Raw genomic sequence first — 17,537 nt, 5'->3', positions numbered from 1 at the left:
TATCCAGCAAACAACTCCATCCAGAACTGAGACCTGTAGAAATGGATAGAATCAGAAGTAAATATAGATTATTATTAGAAGTGGAACTCCATCAAAAAATATCAATTAAAGGCTTTGATATGAACGCGTTCAAGTCACAGCCTCAATTATTATATATGTTTAGAGGAGTTAATCTGCGATAGAACATAAAGATAAAAATCAAATGAAAGGTTCGTCATAATAAAATGACTTCATGAAGGCCACTTACCTTCCCCTTCTAAATATGGCCCACCAGGATTCAACACGCTGCTTATTCGTGGATGAGCCATACATGTGGCTGGACGGCCCAGAGCAGCAGTCATCATGATGGAGGCGTAGGGGAGACTGAATGGCAGCCATAATGCCATTCTCCGTGCCACAATCAGTCCTCAGTCTCATGAGAGGAGATTCTCAGCGATCACTGTTGGCTTCTTGTTATTTGTCGGTCCACATTGGAGCCACAGCACTTTAGGTGAAAAAATCCATCCATGCGTCCTGAGAGAGCCAGTTTATCAGAACCATCTGCATGCCACATACAGTTCGCTCCCATTGAGTAGCAGCTTCTTCTTAGAAACCTTCTGCGTGCTCTCTCATTCATCACATCATCTCTCTTCACTCGAAGATTGGACTTTTGTCTGAGTACCTGCCACATCGTCCGATAGCCAAACAGTTGTCCAGGTCCACGAAGTTCCAACCTGATGGCGTTTGGAGAGGAATCATCCTTTTAAGAGTCCGCAGGCTGATGTTTGCACCGTGTAAACTTCACATCATGCTTCAGTAGATCAGGTGCTGCTACCTCCGGATCTGTATATAATGGGAGTGTTTTCCCTCTCTGAGCTTTTAAATCAGCTCCATGTGGCGCCATCAATCCATGTTTATCTGCTAAAGTAACAAAAAGATATCATTCATTTCACACACACACATATTGACTTCCATATTTTACAGATATATCCACACACGTACCTGGACCTGTTTCCTTTCGGCCCACAGTTCTTTTGACTTTGACTTTCTGTCCTCCATGAAACGGTGCACTTTAATTCACTGCATGTCTGACAGCGGCTTCAGCTAGTTAGCGCGATGCTACACTTAGCTTGTTTAGCATTTTCCGGCTGTTTATTAGATGTCTCCTGTGCGCGTGCTCCTTCCGTCTGGTCCGTTCATCAACGTTAAACATTCTACAGATCGTCCGCACGGAAAACACAACCGCGTAAATTGGCTCAAGTTGTTTCCACAAAACGGCCAAAACTCCATGCTGCCATAAACTTTCACTCCGCAAAGTTTTCCCGCCACACAAACCGATACAAACTTTTTGAGTTCACAGTCAATCTTCTTCTGGATCACTTCCGGCATTTGGTACATTCCCCTTCCGGAAGATTCTGTCGTTTGGAAATTTGTTTCGCAACTTGTACATTTGTTTTCTAAAATGTAAATTTGTTTTGTCCGTTGTAAACGTGTTTTTCTTGTGTAATTTTGTTGAATAAAATGTAAAAAATGTTTCCCAACATGTAAATTAGTTTCACGCTTTGTAAAAGTGTTTGGTACTTTGTAATTTAGTTTTGCACTTACCGGCCACCGTATCAAACAGAGCAGGAACACTAAAGTAAGGGGCGGGGGGTGAAAACGACAGGAGGGTTAAAGAGCAGATTCTCTCTGAGGGGACGGATGTTGCCACAATACACAGTGTGTGTGCCATCACATGTGGAAGATGTGTGCAGACTGAAGCCTTGGTCTGCCACCAGCTCAGAGGGGCTGCACTTCTACTGACCACCAGGGGGCTCCACTGGTTGTTTCACAAAGTCACAGTGTGTTGGAGTCTATCAGGGTATTTTCCAAGCAGCACTGTGTTTTTAACATCTGGATGTTGGTAAAGAGTTACTCTGCATTGGCCGGGAATCGAACCCGGCCCTCCCGCATGGCAGGCGAGAATTCTACCACTGAACCACCAATGCTTGTTTAACGATTGAATGGTTACATGGTTATGGTTACCACGTCACGAATCTCCAGGCTTCAGCAGCCTTCAATACTTGCTGGCATGTTCAGAAGTACTTCCTGCATTTTATAACACTTTCATATCAGTAAATCCAGCGTGTTTTAAAGAAGTTCAGTGTTTCAGAGTTTCTGACATGATACAGACAGACAGATCCAACAAAGCATTTAAATGAACATTAAACGAAGTAGAAGGCAGAACAGACATCTCAGTATGTGGGAGGAACAAACTGTGAAATTGACAGTTTTGATTTTTATTTCAATTTAATGGCACTTATTATTCTAATAACAGTTGATGTTTCACTTCATTCGTTCACGAGATGAATCGTATGCTTCTTTGTACACATGCGCCTTTCCGTATAAATCGAACACGAAAGAATTATTTGTTGTTGTTGCGTGGGAGAGCTATGAAGGACAGGAAATGCCTCCATGATCTCCAGTGACATCACACAGTCACGTTTTGAGGTGAGTAAACGGCTGTTAATGTTGTCAGTGAAACATTCATTCATCCTCAGAGTCATCTGCTTCTACCGATCTCCATTTTCATTTCCAACCACTCAGAGAGACAAGAACACACACAGACACACTCTGACTAACCAAACCATTCCAGGAACAATCAGGATGATTCTGGCTCAGGGTGTGACAGGTCCGGGGTTCAAATCCCAGATGAGCCCTTTGTCAGCTGTTGTAAGAAGTGAAAAAGCCTCCTAAATGTGGAGGGAGGCCGACTCTGTCAGAGAGCAGTGTGCATTCTAGCTTCCTTTAGCTGTCAGCCTCTGATCATCAACTCTTCAGCTTCTATGACTTCAACAATTCCTTCTGAATGCAGTCTGAGGCAGTGATTGTGAAACTTTCATTCAGACAGAGATCCCACATTCAGAAGAAAACAGCCACACACAAACAAAGTCATCATGAACAGCCTACATGGAGCCTAAATGAAAAGAAGCAGGAACTAAAGTGTGAAAATAATGATGAACAAAGTGTCACACAGAGAGGCTGCAGCCTGGTGTGGACTATAACGTCAGAAAATGGATCAGTCTGTGACACGGAGCACTAAAGTTGGAAGGCTGAGTTCAGCTTCAGCTTCTTTCATGTTCTCCCTGTGAAAGAAAGAAGGTGAAGCTGAACCTAAACCCCAGGTGGAGTTTGGAGGAGCTGGCTGAGAGGAGAGGAGGACTTGAGGAGTCTCTGGGATCATGGTGGACTGGACTCTGTTCTCAGACCAGTTCTGATTCCTCTGTCAGTCTCTGCTGGATGAAGCTCTCCTCTCCACCTCCCAGGAACATGGTCCAGAGTCTGGACAAGCTGCTGCTGCAACATCTGGATCATCAGGAAGCAGCTGATCCTCCATCAACACACACCTTCCTCTTCACCACCACCACCTCCTGTGTAGAGAAGAAGAAGAGAGCAGATCCATCAGTGTTTCCTGACTCTGTCCATCAGCTGTCAGTCAGTGATGCAGATCCAGCATAAAGACCTGCAGGGACTTCAGTCCTGTTCAGTCCAGATGTGCAGCAGCTGCTTCCTCTCAGCTCATGTTAACGTGTTGGAGTGAACACACTGAGCTGGAAACTCACAGACCTCAAGTCTGCTGACTCAGCACATTTCTCTGAGTCCACAGTGGAGATAAAGAGCTGAGTCATGAAGGTTCATCACTTTACTGATGATTTACTGAAGGTCTATTTAAACTGAGAGACTCTGACTGACAGGCAGACAGACAGACAGACAGACAGGCAGATTCTGGTCTGCAGAAAGACCACATGGTGACAGTGTGATGAAAGAAGATCAGTGATGTGCAGCTTTCAGTCAGACTGATCTCAGAGCTGTGACAGATGAACCTGATCAGAGAACAAACAGTCTCAGCTCAGATCTGACAGTTTGATGGACGAGGACCAGAATCTGAACATCTCTGAGTTCTTCAGCTGGAATCTGCTTCATTTGATGGTCACATGATCACAACAGTCCTCTGACTGATCTGATTGGCTGACTGTTTTCTCTTTGTCTTTCTTTCTAATTCTGAAATCTTTTTCTGTTCTCCTCTCACAGCTTCACTGAGGAGTTTGAAGGTTCACAGGAAACAGGAACCTGTGACCTTCTTATTGTGGGGTGACAGCATGAACCACTAAGCTGCAGTGCTTCCAGATTCAGAATCTGAACGTCTCTGAGTTCTCTCATGATCACAATAGCTGTTTGACTGATCTGATTGGCTGACTGTTTCTCTCTGTTTTTCTGTCTAATTCTGAAATCTATTTGTTCTCCGCTCACAGCTGCACAGGAAACAGAGTCTTTGCTCAGATACTGGATTTAAACAATATTACTGAAAGGAAGATGAACTGAGTCCAACTCTACTGACCTCAGAGTCTCCAGTCTGAAGTCTGGACTCTCCACAAGATCAGACAGATTCTTCAGTCCTGAATCCTGCAGGTCGTTCCCTCTCAGGTCCAGTTCTCTGAGATGGGAGGGGTTGGACTTCAGAGCTGAGACCAGAGAAGAACAGCTGATCTCTGACAAACTGCAGCACCTCAACCTGAGTAAAGAATAAAAGATGTGACTTTAGGAGACAAAGTTCCTGCTTGAAAGTGTTTTGTCATCTGTTCAGAGCGAATTATGTTTTAGTGAAGGGACTTGTGGTAGCTGATTTTATTTCTGTGGTTTGGGAAAGAAGGCAAAATACTTTTTTTGGTTGATTGTGTTGTTTAAAATGTACCATTATGACTTGAGAAAAGGAAAATAATGTATCTGTGTATGTTTATATGCAGATATATGAGAGTTTAGGTTGTTACAACAGCCACTGGATGATTAAATACGTCTTATAAACCCATGTGGTTTGGACATTTTTATGAATGACACACAAATAAATTAATAAATGAAATGAACCACAGACTAAAATCTGCATACTAACATACAAATATATATGAATATATGATGTCCCCTTTCAAAAATACAAGACAGTGATAAACTGCATGCAATTAAAACGTCTTTTTCAATTTAATAAAAATCTGTTTTCCAAAGTTAAAACTGCAAACTACAGTTCTCCAACCTCAGTAAAGACTAAAAGATGTGACTTTAAGAGACAAATTTCCTGCTTGAAAGCATTCAATGTTTCATCAAGCCAACATGATTCACAACATCTGGAACATTTTCACTTAATTCAGCGGTGACCACGTTTAACATGCTGAGTTTGGTCTGAATCTTTCAGTCTGCTTGAGTCACATGACTTTGTAGTTGTGTTGGAACAGGAAAACACTGAATATTAGTGCTGTACCCAAAGAAAAAAAACAAACAAAAAAACTCATTTACTATGATTCAGAATCAATTCAAAATGTCCCAAAATCGATTTAAAAATTAAACAATGCTGACAAAGACGCTGTCTGACGTCACCACAGAGCTGGTTCTGGAACATACACATGCACCAAAACAAGGAGGAAACTACAATAATGGAGGAAAGAAAGATTCAACAGGCCCCGTCCTCGTTGCAGGCAAAGATTCTGACTCATTTTGGTTTTTACTGAGCTTGACATGACTTATTTTATAGCTTGCTGCTCAGAGTAGCAGTTTTGGTCCACACACATTTGAAAAGGTTCTTTCCTTAAAATTTTAAAGGCAGCATGTTTAGCTGCTTTTTTTTTTAAAGAGACACTTTTATTTTTGCTATTAAAGCAATATGTGATATTGTATTAAACAACAGTTACAACAATTCCATCTGAGCATGGATAAATGTTTAAAGCTTAATAAATGTGAAAAAGAAACTTTAATGTCTCCATTCATCATTTTGTCTTGCAAAGCAGACTGGAGTAGATCATGAGGATCCTTTGCACACCTATAGATTGCAGCAGAAATGACGATGAATCGAATTGTTTTCAATCGAAAATTATCTTGAATAAAGAATCAATTTTGAATCGAATCATAACCCCAAAAATCCAAATCGAATCGAATTGTTCCAGAGTGAATGATTCCGACCCCACTGAATATATATTTGTCCATGTCAGTGAGGAAAAATATTTCCTGTCATTGAAACACTGAAGGATTTTTTTTTTTTTTTTTTTGAAGTTTTAAATCTGTAGTTCAACATTTCTCTGCCACACTGACTGGACTAAACCAGAGAAGAAGAAAACAGACGTCAGCATGAAGATCCTCAGTGTGGATCAGTATAATATCAGCCTGATGTCTGCAGGTCAGAGTCACCACAACTGTAACATCATATTAATCTGAGAGCAGAAATAAAACATGAGTCTGACCTCAGAGTCTCCAGTCTGCAGTGAGGACTCTTCAGAAAACCACACAGATCCTTCAGTCCTGAATCCTTCAGGTCGTTCAGACTCAGGTCCAGTTCTCTGAGATGGGAGGGGTTGGACTTCAGAGCTGAGACCAGAGAAGAACAGCTGATCTCTGACAAACTGCAGTTCATCAACCTGAGTAAAGAATAAAAGATGTGACTTTAGGAGACAAAGTTCCTGCTTGAGAGTGTTCAATGTTTCATCATCTGTTCAGAGCTGAAGGTTTAGAAAGTAGAAGTTTAGAAAATGAAATTCAAACAGCTGAACCAACAGGAAGCAGCTTCACAACAGTCAAATACAAACAGTGACAAGATTTCATGAGAAAATGAAACACCTCAAAGAACTTGAACTTACTGAACCAAACCACTGCAGCTGATTGGACTAAAGCTTTGCTACACAATCACAGCGAAATGGATGTTTTCCTGAGGTGGTGATGTTTACATTAGGTATGTTTGGAAACACATTATTTCCACTGCTGCAGTGTGTTGCTCATGTACATTCATGTAACTGCTTTGGGGTCAGTGGTTAATGTAAACATTATTATTCTAATAATGGACCAGGTGGGAAGGTCCCTTGGAAAATGAAAGCATTAGTTCTGACAATCTGTTTGATATTCAAACTAAATTGGCATTATGACTGAAATATTCCAAACTCAACCAATAGAGCCATGTTACATGTGGATGAAATTAATATAAACTGGATGAAGTAAAAAGTCAGATCCATGTTTTGTTTTTGTCATAGTCCACTCCTGGTTCTCCCCTCCACCACCCACTCTACCTGCCTGCTTACCTCTCTTAATCAGGATAAACAGACTCATCTGTTCCTCCCAGACTCCCCTTAACCAGCTCCTCCACTCTGCCTCTCTGCCAGATTGTCTTTGCATTACGCTCAGCTTTCCCGACGGACCTCCTGGGGCCTAACCTGCCTTCGGCCCCAGACCACTACTCCTCATCTCTGCCCCGGTAACCTGACCTGCTGCCTGTCTCTAGACTCTGCCTCTGCCTGCCGTCTGTTTGGGCTGCTGCACGTAGTCAATAAAGTTCTCAGCTGTTCCAGTCTAGACTTGTGCCATTCTTGGGTGAGAGAGCGAACCCATTACAGTTTTGTTGTTCTGTGTATGAGCACCTCAGAGGTGTTTTTGTTGGCAAAAGGGTTTATATTTGTGTTGATTTCTTTGATTTTGGATGATTCTAAGAAACATAGAAATAAGATTTTAATATTTAAAATTCATATACAATGTCCCCTTTCAAAAACATTACATTAATGTTTTCCATTCCAATGTCATTTTGAAACAAACTTTTTGAAAAGATATTTTCAACCATTTAACAGTTAAATGTCTAAAACCTGAAGAGGATTTTCCCTCATAAATATAAACCTGTCTGCAGGTCAGAGTCACCACAACTGTAACATCATATTAATCTGAGAGCAGAAATAAAACATGAGTCTGACCTCAGAGTCTCCAGTCTACAGTGAGGACTCTCCAGAAAACCACACAGATCCTTCAGTCCTGAATCCTCCAGGTCGTTCTTACTCAGGTCCAGTTCTCTGAGATGGGAGGGGTTGGACTTCAGAGCTGAGACCAGAGAAGAACAGCTGATCTCTGACAAACTGCAGCCCTTCAACCTGAGTTAATAATAAAAGATGTGACTTTAGGAGACAAAGTTCCTGCTTGAAAGTGTTCAATGTTTCATCATCTGTTCAGAGCTGAAGGTTTAGAAAGTAGAAGTTGAGAAAATGAAAGTCAAACAGCTGAACCAACAGGAAGCAGCTTCACAACAGTCAAATACAAACAGTGACAAGATTTAATGAGAAAATTAAACAACACTGTAAAAAACCTGAACTGACTCAAACTGTCAACATTGTGATTTGAACACATCAGAAATAACCAAACAGCAGAGTCAGCCAAACTTTATTTCTATCTCTGATTCTGCCACATATGAACTCCTGTATAACAATCTGAGTTCTGGCAGGTAAGTCCACTCTAAAACCAGTCAAACAGTCTACAAACAAGCTGCAGAAGTTCTACACAGAAAATCTAACTCATCATTAATGAGATATTTGAAGAAACATGAACAGTTGAATGTGGAAATCATACTTAACCCTCCTATTATCCTCGGGGTCAATATGACCACATCCAATTTTTATCATTCAAAAAATATTAGTTGACTTTTTTTTTTTTGGCTTCATATTTCATGACTTTTCCAAATTTGATGGGTAAAATTGATTCAACATAAAATTATTATGAAGACATTATTCAATGTGTTGAACACATATTGAACACATTGGTATTCCTCTGGGGTCAATTTGACCCCAAGCTGTTTTAGCTGTGTAAAACTGGTCTGCCTGTGTGTGACCCATGTGTGACCTAACATTCCCACACCTATAGGTGCAGAATTGATACTTTTAAGTTGATACATGACATGGGGGGTATGAATGTGTGTGTGTGTACAACGTGCTGTGGAGGGCAGGGTTTTCCCCGTCAAAGACATTGGTAGTTCATTCAAAATAAGGGAGGAGCAAACATATAAAAGCTTGCTGTCTATCCAAATCATTCCTCATTGTGCTGTGTATACTGCAGTCTGCACGCTCTCTCTCTATCTCTCTCTCCCTCTCTCTCTCCCTCCCTTGAAAATGGGCTCTGGGAAAAGGTTTACTGTCAGTGATGTTGGAACAGCTCTTTGACAGTGAAAGTCACACAGAGGATTGTGTTGAGGAGGACCCTGATTTGGAGCCATTGTCATCTGATGGGAATGAGAGTGTTGACCCTCCTGTTGTCACTCAACCACCAGCGACACGACCCCCTCCAAAATGAAAATATGGTCCCTTCTCCACTTCAACAGCAGGATAGACTTAGTGCTGCTAATATTATCAAAATGGTTCCAGGCCCAACCAGATATGCAGTCAGCCGTGTTGAAGATGGGGACACTTGGGAAGACTTGGATGTAGTTGACTTGGAAGCCTACATTGGCCTGCTCATTTTGGCAGGAGTTTACAAATCAAAAGGTGAAGCAAGCAAGCCTTTGGAACGCTGAGACTGGAAAGGCAATATTTCCAGCAACCATGTCTCTGAAGACATTCCAAGTTTTGTCCCGTGTCATACGCTTTGATGACAAACAAACAAGGCAGGGCCGAGTTGTACATTGTATGAATTACATGAATTACATTGTACCAGTACATTGTATGAATGTAGTGGAATGTTGATTAGCATTTGCATTGAAAAGACAATACTTTGATATATTTAAATAAATTGCTGGTTAAGCTCCTTGATTCCTGGACTGTGCGAACATCCAGACAGGTATGCCTACCCAACTGCAACCTTGAGGACGAAACGAGATTGAAGAAAAAGGGGAGAGGAAGCTTTGATATGCGAGTGGAGGGGAACCACAACATCTGTGCTGTCAAATGGTACGACAACAGAGCAGTCACACTTGTTTTCTCCTTTGCTGGACCAGACACTGTGCAGAAGATTCAGCCCGGGACAAAGACACCAAAACCATAACTGAAGCTGAGAGGCCTTACATTGCTGGTACGTGTAACATATAGATGGGGGGGATTTGTTGGACTCATTTGCATCAAAATACAAGTTCTCCATGAAATCCCACCACTGGCACATTTACATGGTCTGACACAGCATCATCCTGCTGGATCTGACAATCTGTTTGATATTCAGACTAAATTGGTATTATGGCTGAAATTTCCCAAACTGAACCAATAGAGCCATGTTACATGTGGATGATTCTATTCTGTTGGCTAAGAAAGAAAAAATGTTCACGTTATGCTGAACATTGTTCCAAAACGGTGCTGGAAGTGGAGACTAATGGAGAACCAAGACAAAACACAAGTGGAGCATTTTAGGCCAAGTTGAATGTTGTTAATCTTGGGACAGTATTGCTGTCCTACACTGATCAGTATAAATGTCCTGACGTTGGACCAACACATGACATTTAACCCAGCTGTCAGTGTTTTAGCTCAGTCTGCAGGTAGAGCCCTGAACAAGTCTGAACACTGTGCTCATCTGGGAGTTCATACTTTCACTCTGTTCTATAATATGTGTGTGTGTGTGTGCGTGTGTGTCAGATGATGCTTCTGCTGTCTGGGGATTCTGTGAATATTCTCTTTGTAATACTCAGCATCATAGAGCTATTGGTTATCTTACAGCAGTACACAAATGGACCTCAGTGTTGGCTCTTCATGGTGATTTGGGTTGGGAGCCCTCGAGTATCAGACATAAGAGACAAATGCTCCAGCTGTGGAACAGATCTGTGAAGCTGCCTGATCATAGAATTACTAAAAAGATATTTCATTCTGACACTTTGCATCACCATCCCTGGGCCAGTGAGCTGAAATTAATATTCTATATGAGAGATTTATGAAATCTTTCTTCATTTGTGCTGCTCGTGTGATGATTGACTTTTTCCTTGCAAAGAAAATAAAAATTTGTCGGCTGGAAAAAGTCTCTATTTCATTCTTCACCAGCAACAGAGAATTTCCACAACAGAAATGACACAAATGTGTCTACAGCAGTGGACTAACAATGGTCAGTGGAACTCCTCTAATGGGCTGTTGTCACAAGGAGCTTTGTGAACACTCCTACAGAGGTTAAATATCTGGGTCCAACTCCACTGTCTGTCAGACTAGTGAGGACTGATGAACTGATGAAGCCCCTGAGATAAGAGGCCAAACATCTTCTTAGACAAACCTAAGTGCATTTGCTTTCAATTCGACACGTAAATAAATAAATAAAATTAACTACAGACTAAAATCTGCATATTAACACACAAAGAGTCATTAATATATAATGTTACCCTAAAAATATGTTTTCCAAAGTTACTTTCAAACCATTTAACAGTTTAAATGTTCAAACCTGAAGAGGATTTTCCCTCATAAATATAAACCTGTCTGCAGGTCAGAGTCACCACAACTGTAACATCATATTAATCTGAGAGCAGAAATAAAACATGAGTCTGACCTCAGAGTCTCCAGTCTACAGTGAGGACTCTTCAGAAAACCACACAGATCCTTCAGTTTTGAATCATCCAGGTACCAGTTCTGACTCAGGTCCAGTTCTCTGAGATGGGAGGGGTTGGACTTCAGAGCTGAGACCAGAGAAGAACAGCTGATCTCTGACAATCTGCAGTTCATCAACCTGAGTAAAGAATAAAAGATGTGACTTTAGGAGACAAAGTTCCTGCTTGAAAGCGTTCAATGTTTCATCATCTGTTCAGAGCTGAAGGTTGAAAGTAGAAGTTTAGAAAATGAAAGTCCAACAGCTGAAACACTTAGAACTGAGCTCTGGCAGGTAAGTCCACTCTAAAACCAGTCGAAACAGTCTGCAAACAAGCTGCAAAAGTTCTACACAGAAAACCAAACTTATCATGAATTATATATTTGAAGAAACATGAAAAGTTGAATGTGGAAATCATACTTAACCCTCCTATTATCCTTCAGGTCAATTTGACCACATTCAATTTTTATCATTCAAAAAATATTAGTTAACTGTTTTTTTTTTTTTGCTTCATATTTCATGACTTTTCCAAATTTGATGGTAAAAATTGATTAAGCATAAAATTATCATGAAGACATTTTTCAATGTGCTGAACACAAATTGAACACATTGGTATTCCTCTGGGGTCAATTTGACCCCAAGCTGTTTCAGCTGTGTAAAACTGGTCTGCCTGTGTGTGACCCATGTGTGACCTAACATTCCCACACCTATAGGTGCAGAATTGATACTTTTAAGTTGATACAGGACATGGGGGGTATGAATGTGTGTGTGTGTAGAACGTGCTGTGGAGGGCAGGGTTTTCCCCGTCAAGGACATTGGTAGTTCATTCAAAATAAGGGAGGAGCAAACATATAAAAGCTTGCTGTCTATCCAAATCATTGCTCATTGTGCTGTGTATACTGCATTCTCTCTCTCTCTCTCACTGTGCAGAAGATTCAGCCCCGGGACAAACACACCAAAACCATAACTGAGAATGAGAGGCCTACATTGCTGGTACCTGTAACATATAGATGGGGGGGGGTTTGTTGGACTCATTTGCATCAAAATACAAGTTCCCCATGAAATCCCACCACTGGCACATTTACATGGTCTGGCACAGCATCATCCTGCTGGATCTGACAATCTGTTTGATATTCAAACTAAATTGGTATTATGGCTGAAATTTCCCAAACTGAACCAATAGAGCCATGTTACATGTGGATGATCTATTCTGTTGGCTAAGAAAGAAAAAATATTCACGTTATGCTGAACATTGTTCCAAAACGGTGCTGGAAGTGGAGACTAATGGAGAACCAAGACAAAACACAAGTGGAGCATTTTAGGCCAAGCTGAATGTTGTTAATCTTGGGACAGTACTGCTGTCCTACACTGATCAGTATAAATGTCCTGACGTTGGACCAACACATGACATTTAACCCAGCTGTCAGTGTTTTAGCTCAGTCTGCAGGTAGAGCCCTGAACAAGTCTGAACACTGTGCTCATCTGGGAGTTCATACTTTCACTCTGTTCTATAGTGTGTGTGTGTGTGTGTGTGTGTGTGTGTGTGTGTGTGTGTGTCAGACGATGCTTCTGCTGTCTGGGGATTCTGTGAATATTCTCTTTGTAATACTCAGCATCATAGAGCTATTGGTTATCTTACAGCAGTACACAAATGGACCTCAGTGTTGGCTCTTCATGGTGATTTGGGTTGGGAGCCCTCGAGTATCAGACATAAGAGACAAATGCTCCAGCTGTGGAACAGATCTGTGAAGCTGCCCGATCATAGAATTACTAAAAAGATATTTCATTCTGACACGTTGCATCACCATCCCTGGGCCAGTGAACTGAAATTAATATTCTATATGAGTGATTTATGAAATCTTTCTTCATTTGTGCTGCTCGTGTGATGATTGACTTTTTCTTTGCAAAGAAAATAAAAACTTGTCGGCCAGAAAAGTCTCTATTTCATTCTTCACCAGCAGCAGAGAATTTCCACAACAGAAATGACACACAAATGTGTCTACAGTGGTGGACTAACAATAATCAGTGGAACTCCTCTAATGGGCTGTTGTCACAAGGAGCTTTGTGAACACTCCTACAGAGGTTAAATATCTGGGTCCAACTCCACTGTCTGTCAGACTAGTGAGGACTGATGAACTGATGAAGCCCCTGAGATAAGAGGCCAAACATCTTCTTAGACAAACCTAAGTGCAGTTGCTTTCAATTCGACACGCAAATAAATAAATAAAATTAACTACAGACTGAAATCTGCATATTAACACACAAAGAGTCATTAATATATAATGTTACCCTAAAAATATGTTTTCCAAAGTTACTTTCAAACCATTTAACAGTTTAAATGTTAAAACCTGAAGAGGATTTTCCCTCATAAATATAAACCTGTCTGCAGGTCAGAGTCACCACAACTGTAACATCATATTAATCTGAGAGCAGAAATAAAACATGAGTCTGACCTCAGAGTCTCCAGTCTGCAGTGAGGACTCTTCAGAAAACCACACAGATCCTTCAGGTCTGAATCCTCCAGGTCGTTGTGACTCAGGTCCAGTTCTCTGAGATGGGAGGGGTTGGACTTCAGAGCTGAGACCAGAGAAGAACAGCTGATCTCTGACAATCTGCAGCTCTTCAACCTGAGTAAAGAATAAAAGATGTGACTTTAGGAGACAAAGTTCCTGCTTGAAAGGGTTCAATGTTTCATCATCTGTTCAGAGCTGAAGGTTGAAAGTAGAAGTTTAGAAAATGAAAGTCCAACAGCTGAAACACATAGAACTGAGCTCTGGCAGGTAAGTCCACTCTAAAACCAGTCAAACAGTCTGCAAACAAGCTGCAAAAGTTCTACACAGAAAACCAAACTTATCATGAATTATATATTTGAAGAAACATGAACAGTTAAATGTGGAAATCATACTTAACCCTCCTATTATCCTTCAGGTCAATTTGACCACATTCAATTTTTTTCATTCAAAAAATATTAGTTAACTGTTTTTTTTTTTTTGCTTCATATTTCATGACTTTTCCAAATTTGATGGTAAAAATTGATTAAGCATAAAATTATCATGAAGACATTTTTCAATGTGCTGAACACAAATTGAACACATTGGTATTCCTCTGGGGTCAATTTGACCCCAAGCTGTTTCAGCTGTGTAAAACTGGTCTGCCTGTGTGTGACCCATGTGTGACCTAACATTCCCACACCTATAGGTGCAGAATTGATACTTTTAAGTTGATACAGGACATGGGGGGTATGAATGTGTGTGTGTGTAGAACGTGCTGTGGAGGGCAGGGTTTTCCCCGTCAAGGACATTGGTAGTTCATTCAAAATAAGGGAGGAGCAAACATATAAAAGCTTGCTGTCTATCCAAATCATTGCTCATTGTGCTGTGTATACTGCATTCTCTCTCTCTCTCTCACTGTGCAGAAGATTCAGCCCCGGGACAAACACACCAAAACCATAACTGAGAATGAGAGGCCTACATTGCTGGTAACTGTAACATATAGATGGGGGGGGGTTTGTTGGACTCATTTGCATCAAAATACAAGTTCCCCATGAAATCCCACCACTGGCACATTTACATGGTCTGGCACAGCATCATCCTGCTGGATCTGACAATCTGTTTGATATTCAAACTAAATTGGTATTATGGCTGAAATTTCCCAAACTGAACCAATAGAGCCATGTTACATGTGGATGATCTATTCTGTTGGCTAAGAAAGAAAAAATATTCACGTTATGCTGAACATTGTTCCAAAACGGTGCTGGAAGTGGAGACTAATGGAGAACCAAGACAAAACACAAGTGGAGCATTTTAGGCCAAGCTGAATGTTGTTAATCTTGGGACAGTACTGCTGTCCTACACTGATCAGTATAAATGTCCTGACGTTGGACCAACACATGACATTTAACCCAGCTGTCAGTGTTTTAGCTCAGTCTGCAGGTAGAGCCCTGAACAAGTCTGAACACTGTGCTCATCTGGGAGTTCATACTTTCACTCTGTTCTATAGTGTGTGTGTGTGTGTGTGTGTGTGTGTGTTTGTGTGTGTGTGTGTGTGTGTGTGTGTGTGTGTGTGTCAGACGATGCTTCTGCTGTCTGGGGATTCTGTGAATATTCTCTTTGTAATACTCAGCATCATAGAGCTATTGGTTATCTTACAGCAGTACACAAATGGACCTCAGTGTTGGCTCTTCATGGTGATTTGGGTTGGGAGCCCTCGAGTATCAGACATAAGAGACAAATGTTCCAGCTGTGGAACAGATCTGTGAAGCTGCCTGATCATAGAATTACTAAAAAGATATTTCATTCTGACACTTTGCATCACCATCCCTGGGCCAGTGAGCTGAAATAAATGTTCTATATGAGTGATTTATGAAATCATGAAATGAAATCTTTCTTCATTTGTGGTGCTCGTGTGATGATTGACTTTTTCTTTGCAAAGAAAATAAAAACTTGTCGGCCAGAAAAGTCTCTATTTCATTCTTCACCAGCAGCAGAGAATTTCCACAACAGAAATGACACATAAATGTGTCTACAGTAGCGGACTAACAATGATCAGTGGAACTCCTCTAATGGGCTGTTGTCACAAGGAGCTTTGTGAACACTCCTACAGAGGTTAAATACCTGAATCCAACTCCACTGTCTGTCAGACTAGTGAGGACTGATGAACTGATGAAGCCCCTGAGATAAGAGGCCAAACATCTTCTTAGACAAACCTAAGTGCAGTTGCTTTCAATTCGACACGCAAATAAATAAATAAAATTAACTACAGACTAAAATCTGCATATTAACAAATGTGACTTTAGGAGACAAAGTTCCTGCTTGAGAGTGTTCATTGTTTCATCTGTTCAAAACTGAAGGTTTAGAAAGTACAAGTTTAAAAATTTAAAGTCCAACAGCTGAACCAACAGGAAGCAGCTTCACAACAGTCAAATACAAACAGTGACAAGATTTAATGAGAAAATTAAACAACACTGTAAAGAACCTGAACTGACTCAAACTGTCAACATTGTGATTTGAACACATCAGAAATAACCAAACAGCAGAGTCAGCCAAACTTTATTTCTATCTCTGATTCTGCCACATATGAACTCCTGTATAACAATCTGAGCTCTGGCAAGTAAGTCCACTCTAAAACCAGTCAAACAGTCTACAAACAAGCTGCAGAACTTCTACACAGAAAATCTAACTCATCATTAATGAGATATTTGAAGAAACATGAACAGTTGAATGTGTAAATCATACTTAAATATGCTTTAAAAAAAAAAAAAAAAAAAAAAAAAAAAAAAACGATCTTGAAGCATACGGGGAGTGAATGCAGTGATTTTAAATCTGGTGTAATGTTCTCCCACCCCCTGATCCTCATCAGCACGCGTGCAGCTGAACTCTGTAAGAACTGAAGATTGGAGATGCTCCTTTTGGGAAGACCAGAGAACAAAAATAGACTAATTATTAAATATGTGGACATGTGATATACATTTGTGGTATTTGAAACTCCATCATCTATAGCAGTGTTTGAAACTCTGTTTTTCAACTCCTAAATGATCCTGGGATATTTTTTTTGAGAACTGATGAAGCTCCTGTGATAAGAGGCCAAACATCTTTTTAGACAAAACTGAGTTCAGTTGCTTTCGATTCGACACAAATAAATGAATACATAAATAAATGAAATGAACTACAGACTATAATCTGCATATTAACATACATATTAATATATGATGTCACCCTAAAAAATTTTTTTCCAAAGTTACTTTCAAACCATTGAACAGTTTAAATGTTAAAACCTGAAGAGGATTTTCCCTCATAAATATAAACCTGTCTGCAGGTCAGAGTCACCACAACTGTAACATCATATTAATCTGAGAGCAGAAATAAAACATGAGTCTGACCTCAGAGTCTCCAGTCTGCAGTGAGGACTCTTCAGAAAACCACACAGATCCTTCAGGTCTGAATCCTCCAGGTCGTTGTGACTCAGGTCCAGTTCTCTGAGATGGGAGGGGTTGGACTTCAGAGCTGAGACCAGAGAAGAACAGCTGATCTCTGACAATCTGCAGCTCTTCAACCTGAGTAAAGAATAAAAGATGTGACTTTAGGAGACAAAGTTCCTGCTTGAAAGGGTTCAATGTTTCATCATCTGTTCAGAGCTGAAGGTTGAAAGTAGAAGTTTAGAAAATGAAAGTCCAACAGCTGAAACACATAGAACTGAGCTCTGGCAGGTAAGTCCACTCTAAAACCAGTCAAACAGTCTGCAAACAAGCTGCA

The 17,537-nt window shown here is 40.6% G+C and overlaps 1 long non-coding RNA gene and 1 other non-coding gene across 2 annotated transcripts; both read right to left on the bottom strand.

Annotated features, from left to right (window-relative positions):
* Positions 1–1,896: 1,896 nt before the first annotated feature.
* trnag-gcc (transfer RNA glycine (anticodon GCC)) lies at positions 1,897–1,967 on the bottom strand. Its single transcript has one exon. It is a non-coding gene; the product is annotated as a tRNA-Gly (tRNA).
* Positions 1,968–6,354: 4,387 nt separating this feature from the next.
* On the bottom strand, positions 6,355–17,197 carry LOC115056158 (uncharacterized). The gene is made up of 3 exons (XR_003841773.1): positions 17,165–17,197; positions 11,251–11,427; positions 6,355–6,416 (listed from the first exon to the last, which is right to left on the bottom strand). It is a non-coding gene; the product is annotated as an uncharacterized LOC115056158 (long non-coding RNA).
* Positions 17,198–17,537: the final 340 nt, after the last annotated feature.

Source organism: Echeneis naucrates, chromosome 2 (genome assembly GCF_900963305.1).
Source record: "Echeneis naucrates chromosome 2, fEcheNa1.1, whole genome shotgun sequence".
In the NCBI taxonomy this organism is placed as follows: domain Eukaryota; kingdom Metazoa; phylum Chordata; class Actinopteri; order Carangiformes; family Echeneidae; genus Echeneis; species Echeneis naucrates.
Note: the sequence above shows the minus strand (reverse complement) of the source record. Positions and strands in the feature narration are given on the sequence as shown.